The sequence below is a fragment of the Sinohyriopsis cumingii genome, chromosome 12, assembly GCF_028554795.1.
Source record: "Sinohyriopsis cumingii isolate HCF-2022 chromosome 12, ASM2855479v2, whole genome shotgun sequence".
Taxonomy (NCBI): Eukaryota; Metazoa; Mollusca; class Bivalvia; order Unionida; family Unionidae; genus Sinohyriopsis; species Sinohyriopsis cumingii.
The window spans coordinates 117,164,939-117,183,791 of record NC_142972.1 but is presented as its reverse complement, the minus strand read 5'-3'; the positions used below and the strand labels follow the sequence as shown (position 1 = coordinate 117,183,791).

Sequence of the window (18,853 nt, the reverse complement as noted above, 5' to 3'; positions counted from 1 at the left end):
AAAAGAGAGCTAAAAAGAAGGATAAGCAAAAGCGTACTTTGGAGCTATGCCATCGTCTCTCGTAGACGGACGGATGCCAAGATATCATGGTCGCGAACTTTGCTTTTAGAGACGAAGCCTCGCACACCATCGGTGCTAAATAGTTCTCTGTCATATATGGCATATACTCATTAAGTTAAAATACATTTCATTTTTATCACTGAATATCATCGATTTTGCACTTTTCAGATTGTACAAAAGTATCCTACCATGTTAATTATGAGAACACTTGCATGCTATCAGTACCTCTGTAAACAATTGGCTTGCATCGTTGTTTTTTTTTAAATTGAAATGGCGCGCACACAGAAAACTGGCGGAATATGCAAGTGATTGCGCTGTCCTGGATTTACTGATTTGCTCTGTACATTCATTTGACCTCTGCGTTGTGTTAGCTCGTATATTAAATGTTGATACTTTAAAAATAGCAATTAAATACCCAAGGGGTTTGAATTAATGGTGACATTCTAAAATTTGGCAACTGATGCTTATGTTTGCTTTTCCTGTTGTTATTAATTTGACGCCAGTTTAATGGTTTTAACAAGTCCTTCAGCATGTTTTTCCTGTTCATTTTCCATCCATTTAACCGCTCTAATTGATTTGTCTTCAACGAATTCATTCATAATTATGGAGATATCATATTTGATTGAACTGTATTTTAATGCACTGTAATGGTATAAGGCATATCTCAAACCAATGGCTGTATCTACCCAAACTGTATTATAATGCACTGTAATGGTATAAGACATATCTCAAACCAATGGCTGTATCTACCCAAACTGTATTATAATGCACTGTAATGGTATAAGGCATATCTCAAACCAATGGCTGTATCTACCCAAACTGTATTTTAATGCAATGTAATGGTATAAGGAATATCTCAAACTAATGGCTGTATCTACCCAAACTGTATTATAATGCACTGTATTGGTGTAAGGCATATCTCAAACCAATGGCTGTATCTACCCAAACTGTATTATAATGCACTGTAATGGTGTAAGGCATATCTCAAACCAATGGCTGTATCTACCCAAACTGTATTATAATGCACTGTAATGGTATAAGGAATATCTCAAACCAATGGCTGTATCTACCCAAACTGTATTTTAATGCAATGTAATGGTATAAGGAATATCTCAAACCAATGGCTGTATCTACCCAAACTGTATTTTGATGTTATATCTACCCGTTCACTTGGTGTATTCAGTACAGAACCAACTGCATACAAAATCTTTCATCATTATTTGTATGCTTATGCGGGTCTTTTTATTTTCATCCATTCATGCAAATCTGTGAGATTCCTCTTACGACAGAACTCTATCTACATGCGATATTATAAATGCAATCCTATCAAATATCAGTCTCGTGCTTTCACATATTTGCAGACAATATTTGAAATGTAAAATGACGAATAAACGTTTAGTGCCATCATCTGTGCTAATTATGTCCTGTTCTGTGAAATAATTAATTATGTTCAGCATTCTCTCTTTTAAATTTTATCTTTTGTATTTTAGGGAAATAAATTGTTTGTTGCAATTTACAAAACGTGTCGGTTTTTGCTTTATTCTATTACTTAGTTGAAGACCATAGAGTCATAATAAATTGCTGTATAATAAACACTCAGTGTCCAAAGGCTCTGTCCCTGGGGTGGTCCACAGCTAGGAAACATTACCACCATAGGCAGAGTCCACACTGCAGATCTTTCCTCTACGTGATAGCACTATGTCCTCAGTTCGCACATTTGTGTTGCTCGTTTCACGGAACTCTGTCTGAAATTCATTAAACATGTTCCTAACACATTTTCCGCTGACCTAAGCTGCATCATTCGTACATATGGTGGCTAGTTTGGCCGTTTTTAATTTATTTGCCATTCTGTCATGTGACACCCATTGTGTGTTCTTCGCAAATGACCAGCTCTTTCATATTGTCCTTCTGGCCGAGAGGGTTGATTCAAAGCGTTTGCGCAGCAGCCTACTTTTTTTAAATTTAATTTTAACAATAAATTAATCATGTGTTGTTGTTTGTTTTTTTTTTTTTTTTGTTGTGTCTCTGGCAACCATTAGATACTGAAGTGACCTCGAGTATATAATGATATGAATAACGATATGACTTTCATATGTACTGTTAATTGTACCGTTATTTACGAAACGGAGTATGGATATTTACATATATATTTTTTCCGTTAATACATGTTCAAGTGCAAAAGCTCTTTCTGAGATTCTTTTAAATTGATTTAGAGGTAACTGAATACTTTGTATTCTTATTTTCATTTGAATTTCTCATTTTGATTGTTTCAAATTTTGAATGAACATATAAATAAAACAATTAAAATACTACTGGATAAAGAAGTAACTCGTGCTAGCATAACCAACGTAATCATATTTATGTACATTGAAAGTTTGTGATTTTGCTGTACCGCAGTGCGTTTCACTTGCAATGTTGATAGTAGCATAGTAAATGGTCTGGTGATCATTCACTTAAGCTAGCTAGATCGTATATTATGATATATTTGCATTTATCACACTGGTTGCTTTTGCCTGGTTTACAACAGCTTTGTATTTCTATCTGCATTTGGACAAATACCCGTTTCTATCCTGTTATGAATGTATTCTTCATTTGCCTGGTCAAATTTTGTGTCTATTTTTGTTTATATTTATTGTTCTACCACGTATTGGTGTGCATGCATTTTCATCAAATGCTGCAGGGATCTAAACGTACAGTATTGTATCTCCCCCCATTCAAACTTCTTACTAAATTAACAGTGTTATACATCGTTGGTATCGATTATTAGTACTTTTTTTTGCATAACAGTATCTAACTTGAAGCATCTTATCAATTCCACTGAACTGATTAGTAAGAATAGTAAGATTTTAAATACCGGGCATGTTTCAGTCGTAAGGTATATGATAGGCATGGCACACTACTCTAGAGCCCCTTAGTAAGGGAGGTGATCCAGCTTTGATGATATTTTCATGTTGCTTTCTGCACTAGTAAGGAAAATGGTTCAGCTGTGATTGTGTTTATGTGCAGTTGTATGCACTATTAAGAAAAGTGATCCAGCTATAAGTAGATGGCTAATGGGATAACCGGCATTTGAAAAAAGAAAACTAACTGGTCATTTTTGCTCATGGTCGGAGCAATTGCCCAAAGATCCGTTACTGTTATAAAGGACGGGCCTCGATAGGGGGCGATTTTGGCCCCCAAATTTGCGATTAATAAAAGTGCCTGTAAGTGCCTGTAAGACTATTTCTGATGGTTATGCCGTATCGGCTATATATCAACTGCAAAATATGTACACATTATATAATGAAATAGTGTGAAATTAACAGTTAATTTTGTTCCTAAATAGACCGGTTTTCAACTAAAAAATCTCAAATTTTAACATACTTCAGTATCTTTTAAGTTCACAAAATCTAAAAACACATTCGGAAACACTTTGATTTTTTTTTACTTTTTTTTTACAGAAGATACTTGTTGTAACCATTTAACACATATCCAAATCTTATATATGTTCTCTGTAATGGTGCGAAATCTTGTAGTACATTAAGAATAAGTGTAGAGAATGACAGGGTTTGGACAATCCAGAACTAAAATTTTAGGAAACTTTGGGCCATTTGAAAAAGATGTCATAAAATGATATTTTTTTTGAATAGTTATTAATAAGGGCTGACTAAAGATGTTTATTCTCACTTCGACGATAATTGAAATTGTGTCGGTTAGAGAAAGTGATCATAATTGCCTAAGGTAAACGAGGATAGTGTGTTTCCGAGACAAATTCAAGATTTTAAAGTAATTTTCCTCGCAATATTGGTCAGACGGAATTTTTCTTCAGAAAAGAGATGCTGGCTCTCAGATCAGTAAAAAATACTCTTTTCGTTAAATAACTCGTCCTGAGGAATGGTGGTCTGGAAATTTGAGTGATCCGAAACCAGAGAAGAGACAGTGAATCTTCTGATGATAAGCGAGAGAGTGCTCAAAAAGGCACAAAGTTATTGCCTCAAATGCGTACAATATATTCATTGATGTAAATTTGTAATTAGTTGTTGAATTCATTAGTTTAAATACATACTTTACAAAACAATCATGCATGTTATATGATTCATGTATTGTATGAATGTTATACAATATTTCGTTGGTATGAATGAGTTCGAATTTAGTAGTTTTGTATGCAATACCCGTTATGTATCGGAAGAATTTAATGCATTACTTCTGATACGAATTGTGAGAAGTAAATTATCTGTCTTAAAGTATTTGTATTATATTGCTGAGAACTGACTTTCCTATGACTGAAAATGTATGTCAATGAATTGCTAATCAGCAAAGTAAAGTAGCTAGGACAAGGAGTTAAGTCCATTAATTCGTTTGTGTAATGAAGTTGTGAATTATTTTCAGCCGAGAATCGAGGGTGTTAGCATTATGAACGTGTGTCGACTGACATAGTCAATTAGTAATTTAGAGCCCAAAGCTTCGTGTGATAGTTTATCTCAGAGGGCTAATTCTGTCATAGTTCCAGTTAAGAATGCAAGTAGCCATTAAAAATACATTATTTTATGATGGTAGGGTGTGTGTATCAGTATTATGTTGCGAAATGCTCATAGCTTAGTTTCGCTGAATTTCGATAGACGATATCTGACGTAAAAGAGAATGGTTATATCGTTTGATCCTAGGAGAAAAAAAAAACTCGCACGCATTTAGGTTGTGTACTATATTATTTGAATGAAAAAATAGCTCCATACATATACTGACAGTGGACAAAAGCGCAGTATACAAACAAGAAGGTTGGTGACCAGAGAGAGAGAGAGAGAGAGAGAGAGAGAGAGAGAGAGAGAGACAGAAGCTATTTGAATGCAGAAAAATGTAGCGGTGACGGTCATGTGCAAGCATATCTTAAATACTTTGCCGGTGTTAATTTGCATTTTTAATGTCTTGTACGTGTTTTTATTTTATTTTTTTTAACTTGATTTATGTGTGTTTTGTATGTACACTTGTGAGTGTGTGCACACACAAACAGAACTCTTGTCAGTATCGGGAAATATTGTCCACCAGAGTTGCTGCGTTATTTCAAATGAAACGATACATTAATAGACTTGATAGCCCCAAATCGGATATAAATTATATTTATCATTGAGTATGCTGCTCCGTTTTGTTTTTTGTTTGTTTTTTAAATAAAAAGGCAGGATGCTCAACAGGTTCGATGTCATATATGAGGGTGTATTCCCATGCATACTTCAGTATTTAAAAACTCTCCCTCAGAATGGATTCCAAGTCAGTGCACAATGAAAGCATTTTTGACATTTATTAGACGTTAAAGATGCTTATTTCCTTGTTTCATCATTAAATTGCATATTAAATAATTGGTGTTCTGCTATTCAAGGCTATGTACAATGTGTAATATTACAAAAAGGGGGGGGGGGCGTCTTTCAAGCCTGTATATTTTTCTCCTTCAACCTTCACAACTGTTTTCAACTAATACAATGGATCTAATAGATTATGCTTCTATACATCAGTGGAAGAATATGTTTTCAAATTATCTGAGAGCCAGATTTTTGTATAGCTTCTAACTGGTTAAGTTACGGTAATGACGTTAATGCATTAATGATTGGGAATGCGTGGAGTACAAAAACTGGAACGAATACATTTGTAATAAACTATCTACTGTTTTATTTTTATTTTCCTTCCTTCGTGCACAAAACTGCTTTGATGACTGACTTTCTGAACATTTAGATTTGATTCTTAATTATACACGGTAGCAACACACGACTGTTGCTACTGCAAAACAGAACTGTGAGGATTTTGCATGTATATTTATGGTAAAGAAATATACACATTGTTATTCTGTGACAATCAAGTCAAGATCTGGTAAGCTAAGTCATTGTTAAACATTAACATAAGCATAACTTTTTAATGAAAACGAAAATATGTGCAGTGGTAATCGAACGTGCTTAACGTAAATATATACAATGTTTCAAAACAAAAATATACCTTTCTACATGCTCTCATTGATTATTGACCAAATGTGTACAAATGCAAAATTTTAGACGTATCTCTATCGGCAGTTAGTATCATAGGCGCGTGTTACCCATACTGTCTTTAATCCACGAAAAAACAGACTCCATGCTAGAGGAGAAAAAAGACTCCATGCTAGAGGAGAAAAAAAAGACTCCATGCTAGAGGAGAAAAAAAGACTCCATGCTATAGGAGAATAAAAGACTCCATGCTAGAGGAGAAGAAAGACTCCATGCTAGAGGAGAAAAAAAAAAGACTCCATGCTAGACTCCATTTGAGGAGAAAAAAGACTCCATGCTAGAGGAGAAAACCATTTGCTTTTTAATAAGATATTTTCTTTATTAAAGGCGACCCGGATAAGAATTACATATAAACTTTTGGAAAAGAGTGGGATCTCTATCATCTATGAGTTCATATTAATCTGATTTGGGGACAAAATTTTCCCTTATCTAACCTTGACCTTTCACTATTATTCATTACTCTCATTAACCATTTGCTGCCGGCGAAAGTGCCAAGAAAAGCATCCAGACACATTTTGTATTTTTTCCAATCTCATCTTCGGGCACATATTTTAAAGCAATCCGAGTTGTCGTCACAGTTTATAATCATTTACGAGTGTTGCATCAACTTACACGGAATTCAGGCCATTCATAAACAGTACACAAAGAAAAGAATCGTTATTTAATTAATAAAGCCTCATCATCCTATAAATTATAGTTCCAATATAAAACCATTAGATTAACTTCAAGATTAAATTATCCTTCATGGGCTTTTAAAACTTTACCACTCAACACTTAGTAACAGAATTTCGTTTTCGAATGAAATATCGAGAGTTTAAAAATTGATATAATTTGCAAGCCATAGCTTAAAGAAATCTTAATGAAAAATCAAGTAATGACCGATACATTTCATACAAATGAAAGATATAATTAATCACACGACAAAATGCATTAATTTAATAATGTACCACAACGACTTTGAAGTATTACGTTACACGTGTCCACAAAGAGAAACTTCAGATTGTTACATGAATAAGACAATGTGTTTGAAATACATTTGCTCTTCTGTTCCGTTCTGCTCCTATTCTATAACTGGTATTATATGATGCTGGTTGATGACAGATACGGAAATCTAGGTGCTTGGGATTTTACCGCCTCTAATGCCACACGAAAAAAAAAACAATTTAAAAAAAAATGTTTGCATCACTAAGTCCTGGTATGCAAAGGTGTATTGCTGAGCGAATGCGTGGGAACCGCGTTCCCTTACTTTTGTGCGCGTTCCCTTACTTTTTTGCGCGTTCGCTTACTTTGCGTCGCCATTGCCCCAAGCATCAGAGTAACATGCTTTTTCCTCACTTCTTTATTGCGTTCTCTCATTTCTTTATTTAGCACTACACCACTGCACGTACTTCTTGTTAAAGATGGTCATACAATGAAAATAAGAAACCCAGCTTTACTAAATAGGCATATAATAAAAATAAGAAACCCAGCTTTACTAAATAGGTATATAATAAAAATAAGAAACCCAGCTTTACTAAATAGGCACAAAATAAAAATAAGAAGCCCAGCATTACTAAATAGGCAGATAATAAAAATAAAAACCCAGCATTACTAAATAGGCATATAATACAAATAAGAAAGCCAGCATTACTAAATATGCATATAATAAAAATAAGAAACCATGCATTACTAAATATGCATATAATAAAAATAAGAAACCCGGCATTAATAAATAGGGTTGTGCCAGGGGTAACAAGCAGGAAATTAAAAAAATTCAGAACTTCATTAAGTAAGTTTGTATGTATGTGTATACGTGTGGGTATGAGTGTAGCACTTGTGCAAAACACCATATGGCTGTCAGTATATAGGTTGGGTACATATATTAGAGAAAGAAATTGCGACAAACAGTATTTGCGATTTTCAAAACATTTCCATTGCTTTATTGATATAAAAAAGTACAAACATTGAACTAAGCATGTTCCCGGTGAAAGAACTGGAATGTTTTCTGATATTTAAAATCACAGACACAATAACAACAATAAAAATTGACAATATTTCAAGATACTTTAACTGTTAGAAAATAGAGGTCCTATAATAAACAATTTACAAAAAAGAGTTTTCTCCAGAATTACGTATTATTTTGTAGAAGTATGAGGAAGGCACGTTAATTAAAATTACATAGAAGATCAATAGTAAGGAACACACAATAGTGTTATATTATGCAAGGAAAGTATTTCTTCACAACATTTTCAAATCATATAAACAACATGGAAACAAATTATTTTTCTATGAAATGTTTGCACAGCTTATATGCAATTTCGTTCAACCTTGTAGCAATCGTATCAATATCAAGACGAGAAGATACGGGATACAACTCAAAACGTTTAAATGTCATGGCATAATACGTGAAATGTAAGAAATCGATGAGTGTCACGCCGATCCAACTGATGGTGTGCTCTCTAGAAGTAGGTCCCCCTCCTTATTTTTACACAACCGCATATATTTAGAAGGTGCGCATGACACAACCCAATCTATTCGATAATGCGCTCGTCGAGTACAAGGACCATTTAAATCAGTCATGTGTTAGGAAAACAAAGTTGTCGTAAACTTGACAACATGGTCCCATTAGACTATTGAATCAAACAGTGTTGAGCTTTAATAGAAGAGTCATTGTAATTCGCCATCCATTATGTTGTTCAATATCAGTTTTATTAGATACTAGCTTACTGAAACAGTGGATACATATTTGATGTATTCTACCTTACATGTTCAATCATCCAGGCATGTCATGGCGGATTTTAAAAGGCACATGAAGACCAAACACGTGATATAAATGTTTCCTGCCAGCTTAAGATAAAAGAGTGAAAATGATGTTTCATACAATTAAAATGTTCACAAAAGAAAAGGGTTTGAAAAAACTTAAATTGACGAGACATTCTTGTGAATAAAAATGCGTCTGCTTCATGCATTTTTAACTCGCAGACTTGGATTTTTAAGTTTCAAAGTGAAGAATATATCACAAAGCCTAGTAATTGAAGTTACGTTTCTTAAGCATTCTTGCACTTGCTGATTTCAGAGGGTGGAAGGAAGGGTAGCACTTTCAACATGTCCAGAATGCCCTCCTCCACACTGATTGTTGAGTTGTAGCCAAGCTTCCTGATCTTCTCGTAAGACACTTCATAGTCTCGTTTGTCTTTGTCCTCGCCTGATCCAGATTCTGTAATAAAGCATCCTTTTACATTGGCTTGAATGGTTTTGGCAACCTGAGATTTCGTCATATTCATTTTTTCATCGCCCACGTTGTAGGCTTGGCCCTTCATAACATCAGCGTTCTGGATCGCAAACAAAAATGCACGTGCAGCATCTTTCACGTGCAAGAAGGTGCGGCGGAAGTTACCTTCGTACAGATCGAACTCTTTTAGCGTCAGAGCTTTGTACGTAAGATCGTTAATTAGAAGGTCTAAGCGCAAACGGGCTGATAGTCCAAACACTGTCGCCAAACGAAGTGCAATACCTCCAGCTTCACGGACTAATTTCTCGCTCTCGGCTTTGCTACTTCCATATAAGGTAAGTGGACTGATGGTTGTTTCTTCCGTGCAGATGCCATCTACAGCCCCATAGCAGGAGCCCGTGCTGGCATAAACCAAGATCTGATCAGGACGCTTCAATTCGATAATGTTGCGCGTGCCATTAATGTTGGTTTCAATTGCAAGCTGTGGGTCTTTATCACATGCCGGATAACCAACGATGGCGGCCAAATGAACGATGGCGTCTTTATCACTCATGACCTCTGCAAGATGAGACTTGTCCCGGACGTCCCCACGAATCACGTGCAGATTGGGTTTATCGGCAAAGTGTATTATGGGAGTTACTCCCCAGAAGAAGATGTCATAGATCGTGACGTCATATCCTTCATTCAACAACAAAGGGGCTAAAGTGGACCCTAAATATCCAGCTCCTCCAGTGACCAGGACTTTCTTAGTGGTACTTGTTCCTTCAGCACCTTGGCTCATCTTTGTCTGAAGAGAGAAAATTTTCTTTTTAAATAAAAACAAAGTAGTAAGAAAAAAGTCATATCGAACATAATCATTAACATAGTTTTAAAGCGTAGATGGATAGCCCTAGGTTTACATAATTGTTTCCTATGCTGGTCTTTTCATGTAGCTTAAAAACGCATTAACGCTATATGTATGCAATATTTCCAAGATAAAATCATGCATCATAACATAAATTTGTTTTGAATTAAAGAAAAAAATATATAAACATTACAGGTCACCATTGACCTGCCCGAACCTTTCTCCAGTAGGGTGGGAATGACATTGTTATAAATAAATCGATTCCAAATCTCACAATAATAAATGTAGCAGGTTTTATCAAATTCCTATTGGCAGTTTTTAATGTTATGGGATTTCACAAAAACTTTTGCATTTAGTTCATGCCACAAACGATATCAGCATCGCTTTGTCTAGCCTTTTTCCGACAAAGACGCATAGTAAATAAATAAATCAGAAGCTTCTTTGCAAAGAAAGAACGATCATATGAAGTTTCTACTCTGTACAACATTTAATCACCAGATTATGTAAATTCTCTCCATTGTTGGACTATTAATCTATTCGCTAAGATATCATCCAAGATGAATTTTTTTCTATTGTTCTTTTTTAACAATATGTTTGTAAACGTTAGGAAGAATGCACATTAAGACCAAATGCATTCGGATGGCTCTTTGTAACATATAGTTGAGAACGACTGTTTAGAGATGTCCGAATAGCCTAATAAAAAATGTACAACTAATTATAAGAAGAAACCACATGTATTCATATTTTTCAAACATTTAAAAAAAATGTATTTGACAAATGATAATTATAAAAAAATATAAATACCAAAATTCCTCTACAATTAGCTAAAGACTCGATGTAGAAAATTTTAATATACGAAATTTTACGTGTTCTCTATAATATGTTTTTCAGCAGAATTTAAATCTCACTTACTATACACCCCCCCCCCCTTTGTTAGAGTGATAGCTTCTTTATTCGATTACCAAAGTCATATGTAGGCTTCGGAGTATTTACGCTGGTATTTTAATGTTCACCTTAAATAGTCTCATTAATTTTTTTGTACCGCGCACTGTGCACCCTATAGTCAAACTTTCAAAAGCTTTTAATTTTCTATCATAACAGTGTTCCCACATAAGCGTGTGTGTGTGTGTGTGTGTGTGTGTGTGTGTGTGTTCAAATATTAAAGATAGATTCCATTTCAGTAAATAATGGTAATGCTGATCAGGGCGCAGCTGAGGTGGCAAAGGAACCATTTCACGATTCACCATTCAACAACACTCTGACAAGAACGCTCATCTCTGAATATTAGCATTTCTTGCCCCTGGCATACTGTATACGAGTTGTCATTTTACTTCTTTGTTTTTATTATGGAATTAAAGTAAAACTGATGATTAAATATCTCAGGTATTAATTTTTTTTGTTTAATGAACTAAGTAAAATGTATAATTACGCATTTGAATGTTTACGTTATGTTTGTATAGATAAATAAATTTAAAAATAGTGCTGAGAGAGCAACACACAAAATACGTTATAGATTTAAATGTCCGGGGTGCCTGTTGATCTCTCTCTCTCTCTCTCTCTCTCTCAACATGAAAACTGCTGCCGATTTAAGCTTGTTTAAGAGTAACCCAAAAATTACATAAATATGTAACGAACACTTGCAAAAAAATTACTTAGGTCTCATTATTGAAACACGCGTATCCGGGTACAAAGTCGTACATAAGAAACATGACGAAAGTATTCGGCGAACGTTATTTCGCGAAATGATCACTTTGTCACCTCTGCTGCGCACTGTTCTAGTTCCAGTTCTCATGTCATCATCACAGTGACATGATTTTGCTCATGGTCCTCTCTCCCTCTCCTGTATGTAGTCCCCCCGACTGTAGCCACCATCTATCACAAACAACCACAGCAATATCACAATCTTCTACAATCAAGAGGAAACATTCAACAATCGACCGGGATGTATGTGTGCGCGTTCGTGTGTGTGTGTGTGTGTGACCAAAATATTGTTAAGCTAGTCGTTGGTGTTGGTGGATCATGGATGTTTAGCAGCGACAAAATCGAAATTGAAACGAGACTAAGCAATCTATCGGTCTACTTTAAATTTAAAAAAAAAACAACAACGTAGAATTACTGGGATCAGTGGAATATACTTTAGCAAACAAATTCAAAACTTGTGTTATTATGTCAATCAGAAATGAAATTATCTACCAACCATGGACGAACAAATATGCCGAATCTGTAAACAATGCGATCAAAACACCTATCAAACGCAACACCTATCAATTATCAAACGCAACACCCATCAATTATCAAACGCAACTCCTATCAATTATCATACGCAACACCTATCATACGCAACATATGCAAATGTGCTGGTGACAGATGGAACGTTCGCGGGCAGATTCTGAGCCTACGAAGTGCCCTGAACGATAAAGGTAAGTATCAGTTAAACATTGCAACAGAAAAAATTCATTCATTCCGATACTGACTGATACTCTAAATGAAGTATAATCGTCTTATACAAGTTCTTAAAGAATCCACTGACACAGAGATCAAAAGAACACACCAGAAACGCAATCGTTAAGTTTACAAAATTTGACTCGAATGCTCACTACACAAAGAAAATGTCTGAAAAGCCCGGTTAGCGGAAAACTAAAAAGGGTGGCAAAACATAAGATGGTTGAAAAGATGAAACATTGTGAGATGGAAACGAGAGTCGTCGAATTTCCTCTTTAGGGCCGCGTAGTGTGTCTATTGATCAGAAAGGGGAAAGGGCCGCGTAGTAGTGTCTACTAATCAGAAAGGGGAAATGGCCGAGTAGTGTGTCTACTGATCAGAAAGGGGAAAGGGCCGCGCAGTGTGTCTACTGATCAGAAAGGTGAAAGGGCTGCAAATTCATTAAACCAAGAACAATGTTATTATCCGTAAGCATGATTATTGCATACCAGTTACTATGATGAACATGTGAGGTAAACTCCAGGAAAGGAGGCAGTGCCCCCTTGCCCCTTGTGCGGGCGACAATGGATAATGATTATATAAGGCTACAGCACAGGGACGTGTCACTGTTAATACATGATAACGATAAAATATTAACGTGTTACTTCCGGCCCCATATACTCGGCTTTGTGTATAAATGTTGCAGAACTTGTTGCCCGACCCAAATTACTTCTTGGACACAGCAAGAAAATATGTTTAGACTAAACATATACCTATTAATGTGTCTTTAGACAAGCATCAATATAATTTACTACGTATAAAAACGATAGCACATGTGTCACACAAAACTTTGTAAACAAATATAATTCGTGTCATTTGTGAACAGATTTGATTTACTGGAGCCGCCATAATGTTGTCTTGAAATCTGTGATGTGGTTTTCTTCTGACATTTAAAACAACAACAACAACAACAACAACAAAATGTTCGGAAGTATGAATCCTTCCAATAAACGTACAGATTTAGTCTTACAATGTAAAATCGGAATGTAATGACGTAACACTAGTGTGTTTACAACTGTCCTTTCATGCTATAAAGGAAAATCCAGTTTATTACAATGCGATATACCATAATATGCATCAAACTGTGGGTCATACACTATTTTTCTCTAAGTATGGTTCTGCGTACCTTTTTAAATACTGGAATACCAACCCAATTTACCCCTGATATATTGTCTCCTATGTCGCCTTTTATATCCCTGCTAAATCACTAATTACATTTCTTCATTCCCAAGTCCAAAACATACATGTATTTTTCTTCTGTAAAGTTTCACTAGCCCGTTATTAATAGGTATTTCGCTTCAATAATCAATCGCACGGATTAGTTTAGAGGCAACCTTTGAATTTACCGACCTGTCTGATCGATTCGCGCAAAGCAACTACTGTAGTATTTCAAATTAATTGTTTTTCTTCGGTGGGCGAGATGTGTGTCACGTGATATATTGTTACCTATGCATCACGGCCAGCTGATCACGACTATGCTTTTCAGTGGAAATTCCTTGGTATATAACATGGCTATGTTAAATCTGTGTTTGTGACCAACGAGTCCGCAACTGTATGTATGTATGTATGTATGTATGTATGTATGTATGTATGTGTGTATGTATGTATGTATGATAGTAGCAAGGTAGGTAGGTAGATATGTAGGTAGGTATGTAGGTATGACTAACGTTAACATTTGTTATATAAACCGCTTTCTTTCAAAAAAGTCTACAATATTTCTCTGGTGGTATATTATCATAAAGATTATTGAGTTCACATCAAACAATTTCGGTATAACATTATATACACTTTTTACTTTTATTCCAGTGTGGGTGATACCCGCTACATTATTATTGCAAGACTGTCCAACAGAGAGGGGGCCATTAACTGTTCAATTATGGTAAAGAATATTTTTTCCATAGCGAGTATTGTATTGCAGTGAGTCTATTTGTGTTGCTCGCCAGCCATGGTAACGGAATAACAACCGGTACAGTACCGAGTATTTTCACATACTGGTTGACATAAGATTCGGAAAGAGCGAAACAATACATTGTGTCTTTCAATATATTTTCAAAATAAAACCGGAATATTTAGAATATTTACCGATAACAGGGAAAGGTTTTGCAATTTTTTCCGTATTGTTACAAGGAGAAAGCATACAGTAACACTAGCTTTAGTTGTTGTTGTGGGGTTTAACGTCATTTTTCAGCACACGATAGGCTATACATGGCGGCCAGTATTAATGGTGGAGGAAGAACCTGGTAAAACCCCGGAAAGAACCACCGACCCACGAGAAGCTACTGGCATGCTTTCTCACATACCCACATAGGCTGAATCCGAGACTCGAACCCACGCAGACAGAGGTGAGATGGCAGTGATCCGTAACAGAGAGCGCTTTAAACCACTCGGCCACTCGGGGCCCCCTAGCATTAGTTTATTCCTAAAGTTTCAAGGCCGATCAGTGAGTGAACAAGCATGTGAAACACTGAAATATTGATGGAGAGCAATTATAAAATCCATTTTTTTACATAGCACAACAAATGTGATTATTGAAAACTCGGGGCAATCTTGATAATACTGAGGTCATGGTCCATACTTTAGACGTTATAAAATGATGGCAACTAGAAACTTAAGGTTAGTTCTTAAGAAAATTCTTATAGATTGTTTTCTCATCAATGTGAATTTGATAAAAAGTCAACAACAAAAAAACTTGGCTTAATAAGCACCTAAAGTATTGACTGAATTTGGAAAAGTGTCTGTAATATTTCATTTCAAAATGTTGTCAATAAAATTTTGCCCATTTTGATTCATGCCTCTGAATTATGGGTCTTTAGTGAAAACCCTGATAAAGAAAGAGTACATGAATATTTTTATCAATATGTCTTATGGTTAGGCAAATCAAGTCCTAACTATTTTCGAAGATTATTAGGTCGTAACTTTCCAATATGGGCATGCTGCCTGACCTATCAAATATTAGTTGAACTTATTTGAAATGTCAGATATTCCGTCGTGTCATTGTTTGAAAGTAGAAATAGTAGGTCTACAATTTGGGCTCATAATTTTAAGAAATGTTCAATGAGTTATTGTTTAGGTGAGACGTGGCATAACCAATGAGTGGGCAACAATGAGACCTCTTTGGATATGTTACAGACCAGATGCAAGGACACATACACACAAAAGTGACATGAAGAGGTGAATAACATGGAGAGACAGAGGATAGGATACTGAAGCCAGATTTATGTGATTTTCTTTGGGTTTTATTTAGGTAGGCAAGTCTAATTTGTAAGGGAGATAGGTTTAGTAAATGAAATATGGGTTTTATTTAGGTAGGCTAGTCTAATTTGTAGGGGAGATAGGTGATGTGATGATTCATTCAAGTCTAATTTGTAGGGGAATTAGGTTTAGTAAATGAAATATGAAGAGAGACTCTGCCTATAATGTGATCTTTGCATTGTGGAAACAGATAATCATTTTGTTTGCCATTATCCAATATTTACAGGCATTCGTGGAGTATGTACCTCTGTTTTTGTATTAGAACACACATGAAGAGAAATTTATCGATGTCTTGAGAAGCATTATGTGTGTATTTAATTTGGGCCGGTGGGATATATTACTAAAATGGAGTACTAATTACTACCACTGGTATTGTATTGAATCTTGTTGTGTCTCTCGTCGACCTTGGCAACAGAAAAAAACATACAACCGGTTTTTAACCTATGTACTCCTTGGCAGTACCAATTATTTCCATGTATACGCGCACATAATCTTGGGAACGTACGAGAATTTCATTATTACATTCATTGAATACGTTTTCCAAGTACTAATTTTTCGCTGATATGCATTTAAAAAAATCAAAAGCAAGACAAAAGATAATAAAAATGAATAATATTACCAGATCTTTAAAAGCAAGTAACAAGTTTATGCAACCACCGTTTATATTCTTACAGGGAGAAAACATTGTAATAAGTGCAGACGTATTGTATTCATTAGGCTTCTAGACAGATCAATGTGTACATAAACTAAATGCGATACTGAAATACTATTGGAGAATAATTATATAATCGATTATTTCAATCATATATATTGTTGTACACCTGCCAAACAATTTTTCCCTGCATGTTGATAAACGACAATTTTGCTGGATTTAAACATGCTAAATTACAGCTATCCAGTGTTTGAGATGTAAATAACATACACTCACACGTACACACAGAAAGTCTGCAGCATCAAATGATTACACAAATGTAGGGCGTGTAATGTAAGCAAGCAAGAAAACAAACAAAACCACCAGTTTTGTTACTTTCCTTGTTTTTATGGAGTATTATTTCCATCGTCATTTAAAATTCAATTTACAAGAAGGAAACTTAACAGCAGAAGTAAAGGAAAAGAAGGGAAGGAGGCATGTGTTCTACTTTGACTCGTGTTGTCCTATTTGGCAAGATTAAAAAAAATCCATATTCCTGGATCTGATCCCATTATTTGATTTCAATTGCAAAGACAAGCGCGTGACTTTGCGTCCATTTATCCAAAATCTGAATATTTTAATAATTCATGCTTTTCTTTCTTTAATAGGGGCCATTTAACTCCCAGTTCCCAGTTTCTAGTAAAGCTGAATTACTGTACCCGGGGTTGTAATCTACCAACAACGGGATCGGGCATGTAGAATAAGTTCGACGTCCTCTATGTCGTAGGAGGCAACTAATGCAAATGGAAACCGCAGTAGCTAAATGGTTCAGGTTATGGATTCGCGGCCGAAGGAGTACGGGATCGAATCGCAGCTACTGATCGAATCATCTTGGTGTGTCCATGGGCAATACCCTTGAAACCAATTGCCTTCACACTAAATGACTTGCGTTGTTATGCCATTTAAAATGTTTCAATAACAGAAATTTAATGATATATGTATTAAAAGGAATAAGTGGATGACGAGAGAGAGAGAGAGAGAGAGAGAGAGAGAGAGCATGCAAAACCCGAATGAAAACAAATTAAATATTAGAAAATACATTGTGTTGTCATTGTCATATACTTTTGTTGGATGAAGGACAATACACTAATTTATCTTATTTTCGTATGATACTCCTCATGTGCTAAAAAATGACGTTAAGCCCATAATCCAAAACTTCCTGTAACAGTGTTGGAATGTTTTTAGTTAACAAAGTGTATGTTATGTACCATTTAACTTTGTCTTTTACTATGGCTAAAAGCAAAAACTAGTGTCAATACAACTAAAATGTTCACAAATATTGCCTGAACTCACTATCCCTTACAATTTTAACAAAAATAAACAGAAAACTCTAAACATACCTTTATGCGCTTGAATCGGCAGGTAAAAAGAATGCCTCGTTCGGAATTTTCACTTTATAATCCAGGTATTTTCCTGGTGTAAATGACGCAGGTCGATTGGATTGGTTTGCTATGGCTGAGCTCCTTTCCACAGAGTGAAAATAACTTAATGGTTAGGACAAATATTGTCTACCAAGCATAGTCATGAATGTGTGCGTCCTGAATTTTGGCACGTTTAAGTATTTGCTTTGTTCATAGAGATCTTTTATATCTCTGTAGCGCGCACTAGTAAGAAATTAGTCCTGCATATATCGCTGACTTTGTAGAGCGCATCAGTTCTGATAATATTTACTATCTGTTGCATAAAGCTGCCAATATGCACACACAAACATGCGCACGGGTACGTAAGATGGTTCCAAATAAAGCAATGAATAAACACGAATGTTGAACGGAGAAAATCTTGAAAACAACAAACGAACCAAAAACAAAAGCATAATCTCCGAATCCTTCAGGAATAATCTGAATTTGGTTCTTTGAGGAGATGAAATAATCTAAAATTTGGTTCTTTGAGGAGATAAAATATACTAAAATTCGGTTCTTTGAGGAGATAAAATAATCTAAAATATGCAATATATGCGTCTTTGTCCATTTTTTGTTCAGTCAGGAAGATAATGTGACCAGTTCAAAGTGTAAATATAGAAGATAAGAATTTCAGATGCATGATCCTTTAGTTTCCAATGCGAGACACATGTACATCAATGCAGGACATTCACACTACAATGCAGGAGAGTGGCACTCTGATGCAGAATATTCAAAATATTGACGTATCACACGTCAACTTTCGTTACCATATATATATATATATATATATATATATATATATATATATATATATATTCCAATTTGAAACATAGCCTTATAAGCTAAGCGAAAACAAGAGAAAATAATTTTGGAATATGACTTTCATTTTGCAATAAATGCAGGCCTTGGCGA

The 18,853-nt window shown here is 35.3% G+C and overlaps 1 pseudogene across 1 annotated transcript; it reads right to left on the bottom strand.

Moving 5' to 3' along the window:
• Positions 1-7,951: 7,951 nt before the first annotated feature.
• On the bottom strand, positions 7,952-18,036 carry LOC149787314 (uncharacterized; annotated as a pseudogene). Its single transcript, XR_016425148.1, has 2 exons — positions 17,882-18,036; positions 7,952-10,060 (listed from the first exon to the last, which is right to left on the bottom strand). The product of XR_016425148.1 is annotated as an uncharacterized LOC149787314 (transcript).
• Positions 18,037-18,853: the final 817 nt, after the last annotated feature.